Below are 13,128 nucleotides of genomic sequence, written 5' to 3'. Positions count from 1 at the left end.
TGGAGCAAAATTTGGTTTGGATATTGGGTTTAATATCTAATTCTGAATTTTACTTGTGGCCTACTATCGGTCTTCGATGATTACTATATCTATGTACTGTTTGTTTAAGCTTCGAATATTAATACTGTGACCTGTTGCTGATCAGTCTCTGCAGTTCTTTTGTCTTGGTCAAAACCTTTGGGGCGGTCGTTAGTCATTAGGGTGGCCTGTTAATGTGTGTTAGAGTTAGTAGACTGTTTGCTTCGTGCATGGATCCTGGATCTTTACGGTTTTTCCATCTCTAACTACTGGTTTCTGAGCCTCTTCATTTCTAATGGTTGTGTAGCCCTCTTGTGAATGTTCAAGCGACTGTTGCGAGTATGGCTATCCTGAGTAATCTTCGTGTATTCCTTACATGTTTTGCAGTATTCCTAATGTAAAAAATAACCCATTTAAATTTGAAATTTTATCTTGTTGGAAAAGTACTCTTGTACCTTTGGCAGTATTTGGTTGCCCACTATTAAGGTTACGGATGTTGTGGTATTTAATTTCATGCACTACTATATCACTATGCTACTGAAATATTTTCTTGAATTTAGTATCTTCTTGTCGACCTTATCGCTCTGTGCAAGTTGTAGATTGTATGTTGGGGTGTTGTCAGTGACCATCTTCCATCTGTTGATTTGTTTCGTGCATTGATTAATAACCTGAGAAGTTTATCTTCTTTTGCCTTTGTGGTTGGTTTGCTAGTCCTGGATTTGGTGTTGGTGAGTTATTGCATAATGTATTTGTTAAGTTGCCGGTGTGGCATGTTGTTGTGGAGTGTCTTGGTTGTTTCGACTCTTGGCGTGGGTTACCATGGCTTCTGAGGGATTTCTGAGAGTCAATATTAGTTGTGTTATGCACTCTGGTGGGTGTTTAGGCACCTTTGATTGAACCATTGTGTTTTGGTGAAGATGGAAATTAATTATGTAATATGTATCTGCAACTCGTGTAGTATGTTATAGTCTAGGTGTGTGAAAACTGTGATTACCCGCATAACCTATTGTCCTGATGTCATTCATGTTTCCATCTATGATGTTGTAGAGTTCAATTTTGTTAAACCTACCTCCTATGGTGTTTTTTCTTTCAGTTAATTTTCTGAAATTCGTATATATTGTTAGTAGTATAATTGGAGAGTTCGGCCGCCTCCTCCCGCGAGAAATTTGAATTCTGGCGGGATTTTGAATTTTGGCGGGAGATTTGAATTTTGGCGCGAGATTTGAATTTGTAAACAAAGCCACGTGCTTTTTGACAGCTGTCATCGACAACAACGCATCGCTAATCTCACTGCTGCCATCTTGACGGGCCTAAACCTCAGTAGTGCCAACTTAACCTAACTAGCGTGAGGTAAACAAAGCCACGTGTTTTTTGACAGCCACGTGCTTTTTGACAGACAACAACGCATCGCTAACCTCAGTACTGCCATCTTGACGGGCCTAAACCTCAGTAGTACCAACTTAACCTAACTAGCGTATAGTAAACAAAGCCACGTGCTTTTTGACAGCCACGTGCTTTTTTGACAGCTGTCATCCGCCATCTTTCAAGTACAGAGCACTGTGCTGCCCTCTTTATCGTAGTAGATGTAAAATTCGTCACCTGTCATCGGCAGTGCTGCCATCTTGGGGGGCCTAAACCTTAGTGCTACCAACTTAACCTCACTAGCTCGAGATAAACAAAGCCACGTGCAGCTGTCATCCGCCATCTTTAATCCAGAGAGCATCGTGCTGCCCTCTTTAGCTACTTACCTTTGAAATGTGGTACGTCACAGCAGTCATCCGCAATCTTGCATCTGAAACCTCAGTGCTGCACTCTTTAGCTGAAATGTAGTGGCGGCAAATTCCACGTGCTCTTGTTTGGAAACAAAGCCACGTGCAGCTGTCATCCGCCATTTTTAATCCAGAGAGCACCGTGCTGCCCTCTTTAGCTACTTACCTTTGAAATGTGGTACATCACAGCTGTCATCCGCCATCTTGCATCGCAAACCTCATTGCTGCACTCTTTAGTTTGAAATGTAGTGGCGGCAAATTCCACGTGCTCTTGTTTGGAAACAAAGCCACGTGCAGCTGTCATCCGCCATCTTTAATCTAGAGAGCACCGTGCTGCCCTCTTTAGCTACTTACCTTTGAAATGTGGTACGTCACAGCTGTCATCCGCCATCTTGCATCGTAAACCTCAGTGCTGCACTCTTTAGTTTGAAATGTAGTGACGGCAAATTCCACGTGCTCTTGTTTGGAAACAAACCTATGCGCTTCTTTGTCAGCTATCATCCGCCATCTTTAATCTAGAGAGCACCGTGCTGCCCTCTATGTGGTGGTGGTAAATTCTACGCGCTTTACAAACCCATGTGCTTTTTCAGACAGCTGTCAACCGCTAGAGAGCACCGTGCTGCCCTCTTTATACCGGTGGCAAATTCTACGTGCTTTTTGACAGCTGTCATCCGCAAGAGAGCACCGTGCTGCCATCTTTAGCTAGATACCTTTGAAATGTGGTGGCGGCAAATTCCACGTGCTCTTGTTTAGTAAACAAACTCACGCGCTTTTTGTCAGCTGTCATCCGCCATCTTACATCGTAAACCTCAGTGCTACACTCCTTAGTTGAAAAAAATGGTGGTGGATAATTTAAAAAGAAAAATTCTACAGCAGCCATCTCTCGACGCTAATTGCACAAGATGGTGGCTATACATGACTCCTTAAAGGTGCTTATGCGAGATGATCGCTATACATAGTTTCTTATGAGACGCCCTTGGGATGCTTGCGCAAGATGGCGGATATACAAGGCTCCTTATGAGACACACTAGGGATGCTTGCGCAAGATGGTGGTTGCTCTTATGAGGCGGCTTAAGGATCCTTGCACAAGATGGTTGGAGACGCCCCCACCCCTAAGGATGCTTGCGCAAGATGGCGGTTATACATAGCTCCTTATGAGAAAGCCGGTACTCGATACAACATGTGATCAGAACATTGATTGATGTGTTCAGAACATAAAATAAGTGATCAAGACTAGAATCGAACACTGTACTCGATGTCGTTAACTTCAACATGTGATTAAAACATTGTTTGGTGTGTTCAGAACACTACATAAGTAGAATCGAACGCTGTAGAACATGTTAGGGGATACCTTTGTTCTAAGAAGATCAGATTGAACATAACAAGACTAGAATTGAACACTGCACTCGATGTCGTTAACCTTAACATGTGAACAGAACATTGATTGATGTGTTCAGATCACTAAACAAGTAGAACCGAACACTGTACAACATGTTAGGGGATACCTTTGTTCTAAGAAAATTAGATTGAAACATAACAAGACTAAAATTGAACACAGCACTCGATGTCGTTAACCTTAACATGTGATCAGAACATTGATTGATGTGTTCAGATCACTAAACAAATAGAACCGAAAACTGTACAACATTTTAGGGAATACCTTTGTTCTAAGAAGATCAGATTGAAACATAACAAGACTAGAATTGAACACTGCACTCGATACAGCATGTGATCAGAACATTGATTGATGTGTTCAGATCACTAAACAAGTAGAACCGAACACTGTACAACATGTTAGGGGATATCTTTGTTCTACGAAAATTAGATTGAAACATAACAAGACTAGAATCGAACACTGCACTCGATGTCGTTAACCTTAACATGTGATCCGATACAACATGTTAGGGGATACCTTTGTTCTAAGAAAATTAGATTGAAGCATAGCAACACTAGAATCGAACACGGTAAGAAAATTGTTTGATGTGTTCAGAGCAAAAGTACAACTTCAATGATTTACCTAGTGTAAAACACACACTGTGCACATATCGCATAGCTATCTCGCCTATCACTTGCCTAGTATGAAAATCAAAAACACACTCTGAACATATCGCATAGCTAACTCGGCAACACTTCAAATGATTTGCTTAGTACAAAAATAAAAAATCTATACCGCATAGGTAACTCGTTCATCGCACTGCTAAGACGCTTAATAATTGCAAATACACTGATATATGTCATAGGAAAATCAAGAAAGCACACTGCGTAGCCAACTCGCTCGGGTCACTCGCTTAGTAATTGCAACAAGACTAGAACACTGAGACACACACGGATAAGAATGATGCGAGATACTACATACTTACATGTTAAAAAAAATATTGGGGTGAAAGCTCATAAATTATATGTACGCATGCTGTCTCCTCCAAGTTGTAAGACGAAATAGACGCAGTACTGCGAGTTTTCGCTCTAGCTGGCGAACGGAAGTAGCATGATTTCTCAGAAAAAAAATACGCGTGAGCTTGCATACATGCAAGTCAGACACAATGATGGATACCGAGATTCAAATCCTGGCAACTTATGCCGTCAGGAAGGGCATCCGGCTGTAAAACAATAGTTCATGATACAGCGATTTAAAATCTAAGAAGAGCATCTAGCTGTAAATCCCCGATTCTCGTGTTAGAAGTTGTAAAACAGATTCTTAATCCGAGTTCTTTGACGTCAGGAAGGGCAACCGGTCGAAAACAATAGCGTATGATGTAAGAGGCTAGATACTGCTAGTTTTGCGTCAGGAAGGGCAACTAGTCTTAAAACAAATTCTTGCGATTTAAAATCTTAGTTTTGCGTCAGGAAGGGCATCCGGCTGTAAAACAATAGTTCGTGATACAGCGATTTAAAATCTAAGAAGAGTATCTAGCTGTAAATCCCCGATTCTCGTGTTAGAATGTGTAAAACAGATTCTTAATCTGAGTTCTTTGACGTCAGGAAGGGCAACCGTTCGAAAACAATAGTGTATGATGTAAGAGGCTAGATACTGCCAGTTTTGCGTCAGGAATGGCAACTAGTCTTAAAACAAATTCTTGCGATTTAAAATCTTAGTTTTGCGTCAGGAAGGGCATCCGGCTGTAAAACAATAATTCGTGATACAGTGATTTAAAATCTAAGAAGACCATCTACCTGTAAATCCCCGATTATCGTGTTAGATGTTGTAAAACAGATTCTTAATCCAAGTTCTTTGACGTCAGGAAGGGCAACCGGTCGAAAACAATAGTGTATGATGTGAGAGGCTAGGTACTGCTAGTTTTGCGTCAGGAAGGGCAACTAGTCTTAAAACAAATTCTTGCGATTTAAAATCTTAGTTTTGCGTCAGGAAGGGCATCCGGCTGTAAAACAATGGTTCATGATACAGCGATTTAAAATCTAAGAAGAGCATCTAGCTGTAAATCCCCGATTCTCGTGTTAGAAGTTGTAAAACAGATTCTTAATCCAAGTTCTTTGACGTCAGGAAGGGCAACCGGTCGAAAACAATAGTGTATGATGTAAGAGGCTAGATACTGCTAGTTTTGCGTCAGGAAGGGCAACTAGTCTTAAAACAAATTCTTGCGATTTAAAATCTTAGTTTTGCGTCAGGAAGGGCATCCGGCTGTAAAACAATAGTTCACTTTACAGCGATTTAAAATCTAAGAAGTGCATCTAGCTGTAAAACCCCGATTCTCGTGTTAGAATTTGTAAAAGAGATTCTTAATCCCAGTTCTTTGACGTCAGGAAGGGCAACCGGTCGAAAACAATAGCGTGTGATGTAAGAGGCCAGATACTGCCAGTTTTGCATCAGGAAGGGCAACTAGTCTTAAAACAAATTCTTGCGATTTAAAATCTTAGTTTTGCGCCAGGAAGGGCATCCGGCTGTAAAACAATAGTTCGTGATACAGCGATTTAAAATCTATGACGTGCATCTAGCTGTAAAACCCCGATTCTCGTGTTAAAAAGAGCATCTAGTTGTAAAAGAGATTCTTAATCCAAGTTCTTTGACGTCAGAAAGGGCAACCAGTCGAAAACAATAGCGTATGATGTAAGAGGCTGGATACTGCTTTTTAAAATCCTAGAAGGAGGGCATCCTGTTGTAAAACGGATTCTTGTGATTTAAAATCTCGCGTCAGGGAGGGCAACCGGTCGTAAAACAAATTCTTGCGATTTAAACTCCTGCGTTAGGAGGAGGCACTCGGCTTTAAAACATATTTTTAATCCCGGCCCTGCTACGTTAAGAACCACATCTAGCTGTAAAAACAGGAGCTTCAAACATTTACAGTTTTAAGCTTTAGGAACGGGTTATGGGTTACATTTTCTGTTCTACTACATAGAACACTATCTTTGAAGTTGTATCGGCACAGTCATTCAGAGCGAGGTATGGAATGCATGTGTTAGCTGAAATTGTACACTCGGCTTCCGGCTACACTAACCTTGAACGAAGACACTGCATGCTGATGAGCGACTTGTAACTCACCGTGTAAGCTCCTAACATAAATTAATATGATTGTACGGAGAGGTTAAAACACACAGTGCTAGCATATAGCCCCCCTCTTATCGAAAGAGCCTGCACGGCGCCAGCATGTAGGCTACTCCTGTTCAAGGAGCCTGTACAAGGTTTAACACCCCTCTATCAACAGCCCTTACTTAATACTAGCTTTTTTGCACACCCTCGAAACTGCATAAGAATGTAAAATACTACCGTAGGGAGAGGGTAAAACTCGGTGCCAGCACATAGCCTACTCCTACCGAAGAAGCCTGCACACAGCTTAACGCCTCCATCCGACAAATGAATCACCCTCAACACTCTTGTACTCACAATTAGTTTCCGGGAAGCCTGCACAAGGTTTAACACCCCCATCAACAGCCCTTACTTAATGCTGGCTTTTTGCACGCCCTCAGCCAGCACACAGCTTATCACCTCCATCCGACAGATGAATCACTATCAAGATCTTGTACTCACAATCATTTTCGAAGGAGTCTGCACAAGGTTTAACGTCCCCATCAACAGCCCTTACTTAATGCTGGCTCTTTGCACGCCCTCGAAACTACCTGAGAATGTAATATGCAACAGTAGGATCACCCCCATCCGACAAATGAATCACCCTCAACACGGGTTTTACAGCTAGATGCACTTCTTAGATTTTAAATCGCTGTATCACGAAGTATTGTTTTACAGCCGGATGCCCTTCCTGACGCAAAACTAAGATTTTAAATCGCAAGAATTTGTTTTAAGACTAGTTGCCCTTCCTGATGCAAAACTGGCAGTATCTAGCCTCTTACATCATACGCTATTGTTTTCGACCGGTTGCCCTTCCTGGCGTCAAAGAACTTGGATTAAGAATCTCTTTTACAACTTCTAACACGAGAATCGGGGTTTTACAGCTAGATGCACTTCTTAGATTTTAAATCGCTGTATCACGAACTATTGTTTTAGAGCCGGATGCTCTTCCTGGCGCAAAACTAAGATTTTAAATCGCAAGAATTTGTTTTAAGACTAGTTGCCCTTCCTGACGGAAAACTGGCAGTATCTAGCCTCTTATATCATACACTATTGTTTTCGACCGGTTGCCCTTCCTGACGTCAAAGAACTCGGATTAAGAATCTGTTTTACAACTTCTAACACGAGAATCAGGGATTTACAGCTAGATGCTCTTTTTAGATTTTAAATCGCTGTATCACGAACTATTGTTTTACAGCCGGATACCCTTCCTTACGCAAAACTAAGATTTTAAATCGCAAGAATTTGTTTTAAGACTAGTTGCCCTTCCTGACTCAAAACTGGCAGTATCTAGCCTCTTACATCATACACTATTGTTTTCGACCGGTTGCCCTTCTTGACGTCAAAGAACTCGGATTAAGAATCTGTTTTACAACTTCTAACACGAGAATCGGGGATTTACAGCTAGATGCTCTTCTTAGATTTTGAATCGCTGTATCACGAACTATTGTTTTACAGCCGGATACCCTTCCTGACGCAAAACTAAGATTTTAAATCGCAAGAATTTGTTTTAAGACTAGTTGCCCTTCCTGACGCAAAACTAGCAGTACCTAGCCTCTTACATCTTACACTATTTTTTTCGACCGGTTGCCCTTCCTGACGTCAAAGAACTCGGATTAAGAATCTGTTTTACAACTTCTAACACGAGAATCGGGGATTTACAGCTAGATGCTCTTCTTAGATTTTAAATCGCTGTACCATGAACTATTGTTTTACAGCCGGATGCCCTTCCTGACGCAAAACTAAGATTTTAAATCGCAAGAATTTGTTTTAAGACTAGTTGCCCTTCCTGACGCAAAACTAGCAGTATCTAGCCTCTTACATCATACACTATTGTTTTCGACCGATTGCCCTTCCTGACGTCAAAGAACTCGGATTAAGAATCTGTTTTACAACTTCTAACACGAGAATCGGGGATTTACAGCTAGATGCTCTTCTTAGATTTTAAATCGCTGTATCATGAACTATTGTTTTACAGCCGGATGCCCTTCCTGACGGCATAAGTTGCCAGGATTTGAATCTCGGTATCCATCATTGTGTCTGACTTGCATGTATGCAAGCTCACGCGTATTTTTTTTTCTGAGAAATCATGCTACTTCCGTTCGCCAGCTAGAGCGAAAACTCGCAGTACTGCGTCTATTTCGTCTTACAACTTGGAGGAGACAGCATGCGTACATATAATTTATGAGCTTTCACCCCAATATTTTTTTAACATGTAAGTATGTAGTATCTCGCAACATTCTTATCCGTGTGTGTATCAGTGTTCTAGTCTTGTTGCAATTACTAAGCGAGTGACCCGAGCGAGTTGGCTACGCAGTGTGCTTTCTTGATTTTCCTATGACATATATCAGTGTATTTGCAATTATTAAGCGTCTTAGCAGTGCGATGAACGAGTTACCTACCCGGTATAGATTTTTTATTTTCGTACTAAGCAAATCATTTGAAGTGTTGCCGAGTTAGCTATGCGATACGTGCAGAGTGTGTTTTTGATTTTCATACTAGGCAAGTGATAGGCGAGATAGCTATGCGATATGTGCACAGTGTGTGTTTTACACTAGGTAAATCATTGAAGTTGTACTTTTGCTCTGAACACATCAAACAATGTTCTTACAGTGTTCGATTCTAGTGTTGCTATGCTTCAATCTAATTTTCTTAGAACAAAGGTATCCCCTAACATGTTGTATCGGATCACATGTTAAGGTTAACGACATCGAGTGCAGTGTTCGATTCTAGTCTTGTTATGTTTCAATCTAATTTTCGTAGAACAAAGGTAACCCCAAACATGTTGTACAGTGTTCGGTTTTACTTGTTTAGTGATCGGAACACATCAATCAATGTTCTGATCACATGTTAAGGTTAACGACATCGAGTGCTGTGTTCAATTCTAGTCTTGTTATGTTTCAATCTGATCTTCTTAGAACAAAGTTATCCCCTAACATGTTGTACAGTGTTCGGTTCTACTTGTTTAGTGATCTGAACACATCAATCAATGTTCTGATCACATGTTAAGGTTAACGACATCGAGAGCTGTGTTCAATTCTAGTCTTGTTATGTTTCAATCTGATCTTCATAGAACAAAGGTATCCCCTAACATGTTGTACAGTGTTCGGTTCTACTTGTTTAGTGATCTGAACACATCAATCAATGTTCTGTTCACATGTTAAGGTTAACGACATCGAGTGCAGTGTTCTATTCTAGTCTTGTTATGTTTCAATCTGATCTTCTTAGAACAAAGGTATCCCCTAACATGTTGTACAGCGTTCGATTCTACTTATGTAGTGTTCTGAACACACCAAACAATGATTTAATCACATGTTGAAGTTAACGACATCGAGTACAGTGTTCGATTCTAGTCTTGATCACTTATTTTGTGTTCTGAACACATCAATCAATGTTCTGATCACATGTTGTATCGAGTACTGGCTGTCTCATAAGGAGCTATGTATAACCGCCATCTTGCGCAAGCATCCTTAGGGGTGGGGGCGTCTCTAACCATCTTGTGCAAGGATCCTTAACCCGCCTCATAAGAGCAACCACCATCTTGCGCAAGCATCCCTAGGGTGTCTCATAAGGAGCCTTGTATAACCGCCATCTTGCGCAAGCATCCCAAGGGAGTCTCATAAGAAACTATGTATAGCGATCATCTCGCATAAGCACCTTTAAGGAGTCATGTATAGCCACCATCTTGTGCAATTAGCGTCGAGAGATGGCTGCTGTAGAATTTTTCTTTTTAAATTATCCGCCACCATTTTTCAACTAAAGAGTGTAGCACTGAGGTATACGATGTAAGATGGCGGATGACAGCTGACAAAAAGCGCGTGAGTTTGTTTACTAAGCAAGAGCACGTGTAATTTGCCGCCACCACATTTCAAAGGTATCTAGCTAAAGATGGCAGCACGGTTCTCTCTTGCGGATGACAGCTGTCAAAAAGCACGTAGTATTTGCCACCGGCATAAAGAGGGCAGCACGGTGCTCTCTAGATTAAAGATGGCGGATGATAGCTGGCAAAAAAGCGCATAGTTTTGTTTCCAAACAAGAATACGTGGAATTTGCCGTCACTACATTTCAAACTAAAGAGTGCAGCACTGAGCTTTGCGATGCAAGATGGCGGATGACAGCTGTGACGTACCACATTTCAAAGGTAAGTAGCTAAAGAGGACAGCACGGTGCTCTCTGGATTGAAGATGGCGGATGACAGCTGCACGTGGCTTTGTTTCCAAACAAGAGCACGTGGAATTTGCCGCCACTACATTTCAAACTAAAGAGTGCAGCACTGAGGTTTGCGATGCAAGATGGCGGATGACAGCTGTGACGTACCACATTTCAAAGGTAAGTAGCTAAAGAGGGCAGCACGGTGCTCTATGGATTAAAGATGGCGGATGACAGCTGCACGTGGCTTTGTTTCCAAACAAGAGCACGTGGAATTTGCCGCCACTACATTTCAAATTAAAGAGTGCAGCACTGAGGTTTGCGATGCAAGATGGCGGATGACAGCTGTGCCGTACCACATTTCAAAGGTAAGTAGCTAAAGAGGGCAGCACGGTGCCCTATGGATTAAAGATGGCGGATGACAGCTGCACGTGGATTTGTTTCCAAACAAGAGCACGTGGAATTTGCCGCCACTACATTTCAAACTAACGAGTGCAGCACTGAGGTTTGCAATGCAAGATGGCGGATGACAGCTGTGCCGTACCACATTTCAAAGGTATCTAGCTAAAGATGGCAGCACGGTGCTCTCTTGCGGATGACAGCTGTCAAAAAGCACGTAGAATTTGCCACCGGTATAAAGAGGGCAGCACGGTGCTCTCTAGCGGTTGACAGCTGTCTGAAAAAGCACATGGGTTTGTAAAGCGCGTAGAATTTACCACCACCACATAGAGGGCAGCACGGTGCTCTCTAGATTAAAGATGGCGGATGATAGCTGACAAAGAAGCGCATAGGTTTGTTTCCAAACAAGAGCACGTGGAATTTGCCGTCATTACATTTCAAACTAAAGAGTGCAGCACTGAGGTTTGCGATGCAAGATGGTGGATGACAGCTGTGACGTACCACATTTCAAAGGTAAGTAGCTAAAGAGGGCAGCACGGTGCTCTCTAGATTAAAGATGGCGGATGACAGCTGCACGTGGCTTTGTTTCCAAACAAGAGCATAAAGAATTTGCCACCACTACATTTCAAAGGTATCTAGCTAAAGAGTGCAGCACTGAGGTTTCGGATGCAAGATGGCGGATGACAGCTTTGACGTGCCACATTTCAAAGGTAAGTAGCTAAAGAGGGCAGCACTGTGCTCTATGGATTAAAGATGGCGGATGTCAGCTGCACGTGGATTTGTTTATCTCACGCTAGTGAGGTTAAGTTGGTAGCACTAAGGTTTAGGCCCGCCAAGATGGCAGCACTGCCGATGACAGGTGACGAATTTTACATCTACTACGATAAAGAGGGCAGCACAGTGCTCTGTGGTTTAAAGATGGCGGATGACAGCTGTCAAAAAGCACGTGGCCTTGTTTACCACACGCTAGTTAGGTTAAGTTGGTACCACTAAGGTTTAGGCCCGTCAAGATGGCAGTACTGAGGTTAGCGATGCGTTGTTGTCTGTCAAAAAGCACGTGGCTGTCAAAAAAACACGTGGCTTTGTTTACCTCGCACTAGTGAGTTTAAGTTGGTACCACTAAGGTTTAGGCCCGTCAAGATGGCAGTACTGAGGTTAGCGATGCGTTGTTGTCTGTCAAAAAGCACGTGGCTGTCAAAAAAACACGTGGCTTTGTTTACCTCACGCTAGTTAGGTTAAGTTGGCACTACTGAGGTTTAGGCCCGTCAAGATGGCAGCAGTGGGTTTAGCGATGCGTTGTTGTCGATGACAGCTGTCAAAAAGCACGTGGCTTTGTTTACAAATTCAAATCTCCCGCCAAAATTCAAATTTCCAGCCAGAATTCAAATTTCCCACGGGAGGAGGCGGCCGAACCATCCAATTATACTACTATTGTTGATTTCTGCGTTCTGGATAGTTGAGCGTGTTATTGGCTACCTGTGTGCTATCGCTTTTGGAGTCATCCTGCCAATTAGTTTTGTGATCCCTTTATGGAGAAAATCCATTGTTCTACATGTTACCTGGTGCATTATTACTACCAACATCGTTACCTTCTATGTATATGTAATATTATCACTCTCCTGTTTGTGGGGAAGTGGTCCTGTTTGCTTCTGGGCAGTGTGAATCTGCGGATATCACTAATTAAAAAAAACGCGTTGAGGCGAGGTCTTTTTTGGGACTATTTTTTGTGTAAGATGTTGGTTTATTGCTTCGTCATGTTCCCAGTAATCACCTAATTGAGGTATATCATTACCTTTCTTGTCTTAATCGGGTATACTCTTGTGGGAGGAATGTTTCAGTTTTTTTCTTCTTGCTATGTGGGTTGATTATATGACTCCGGAGAGATGTGTTCTCCAGAAGCCTTATCCATCTATTCCTATTTGGTGCTCACCTTGGTGTTAATTTATTCCTTGCTTTGCGTGCCTCTATGGAATGATTGTCGATGACAAACTGTTGCGCTCCCTACACCTGATAGTACTAGAGGTCTCCAACTCATTCTACCTACGGTTTCCTTTGCTTGGAAAGACAGTTACCATTAACTCATTTATGGCTTCGCAATGCTTGTGCTCTGGTCGGTAGTTGCTTTGTTCGATGCGTCCTTAGTTGAAAAGTCTCTTCTTGCTGGGTTATGCGAGGTCGGTTACCTAAGATTTCGAACCTGCCTTCTTTAATGGTTTAATTAATTATTTTGGTTGAATTAGGGTGGGTTCATAAATATTAATGTATGATTGGCTC

This window comes from Anabrus simplex, chromosome X (genome assembly GCF_040414725.1).
Source record: "Anabrus simplex isolate iqAnaSimp1 chromosome X, ASM4041472v1, whole genome shotgun sequence".
Lineage (NCBI taxonomy): Eukaryota > Metazoa > Arthropoda > Insecta > Orthoptera > Tettigoniidae > Anabrus > Anabrus simplex.
This window is presented reverse-complemented; position numbering follows the sequence as displayed.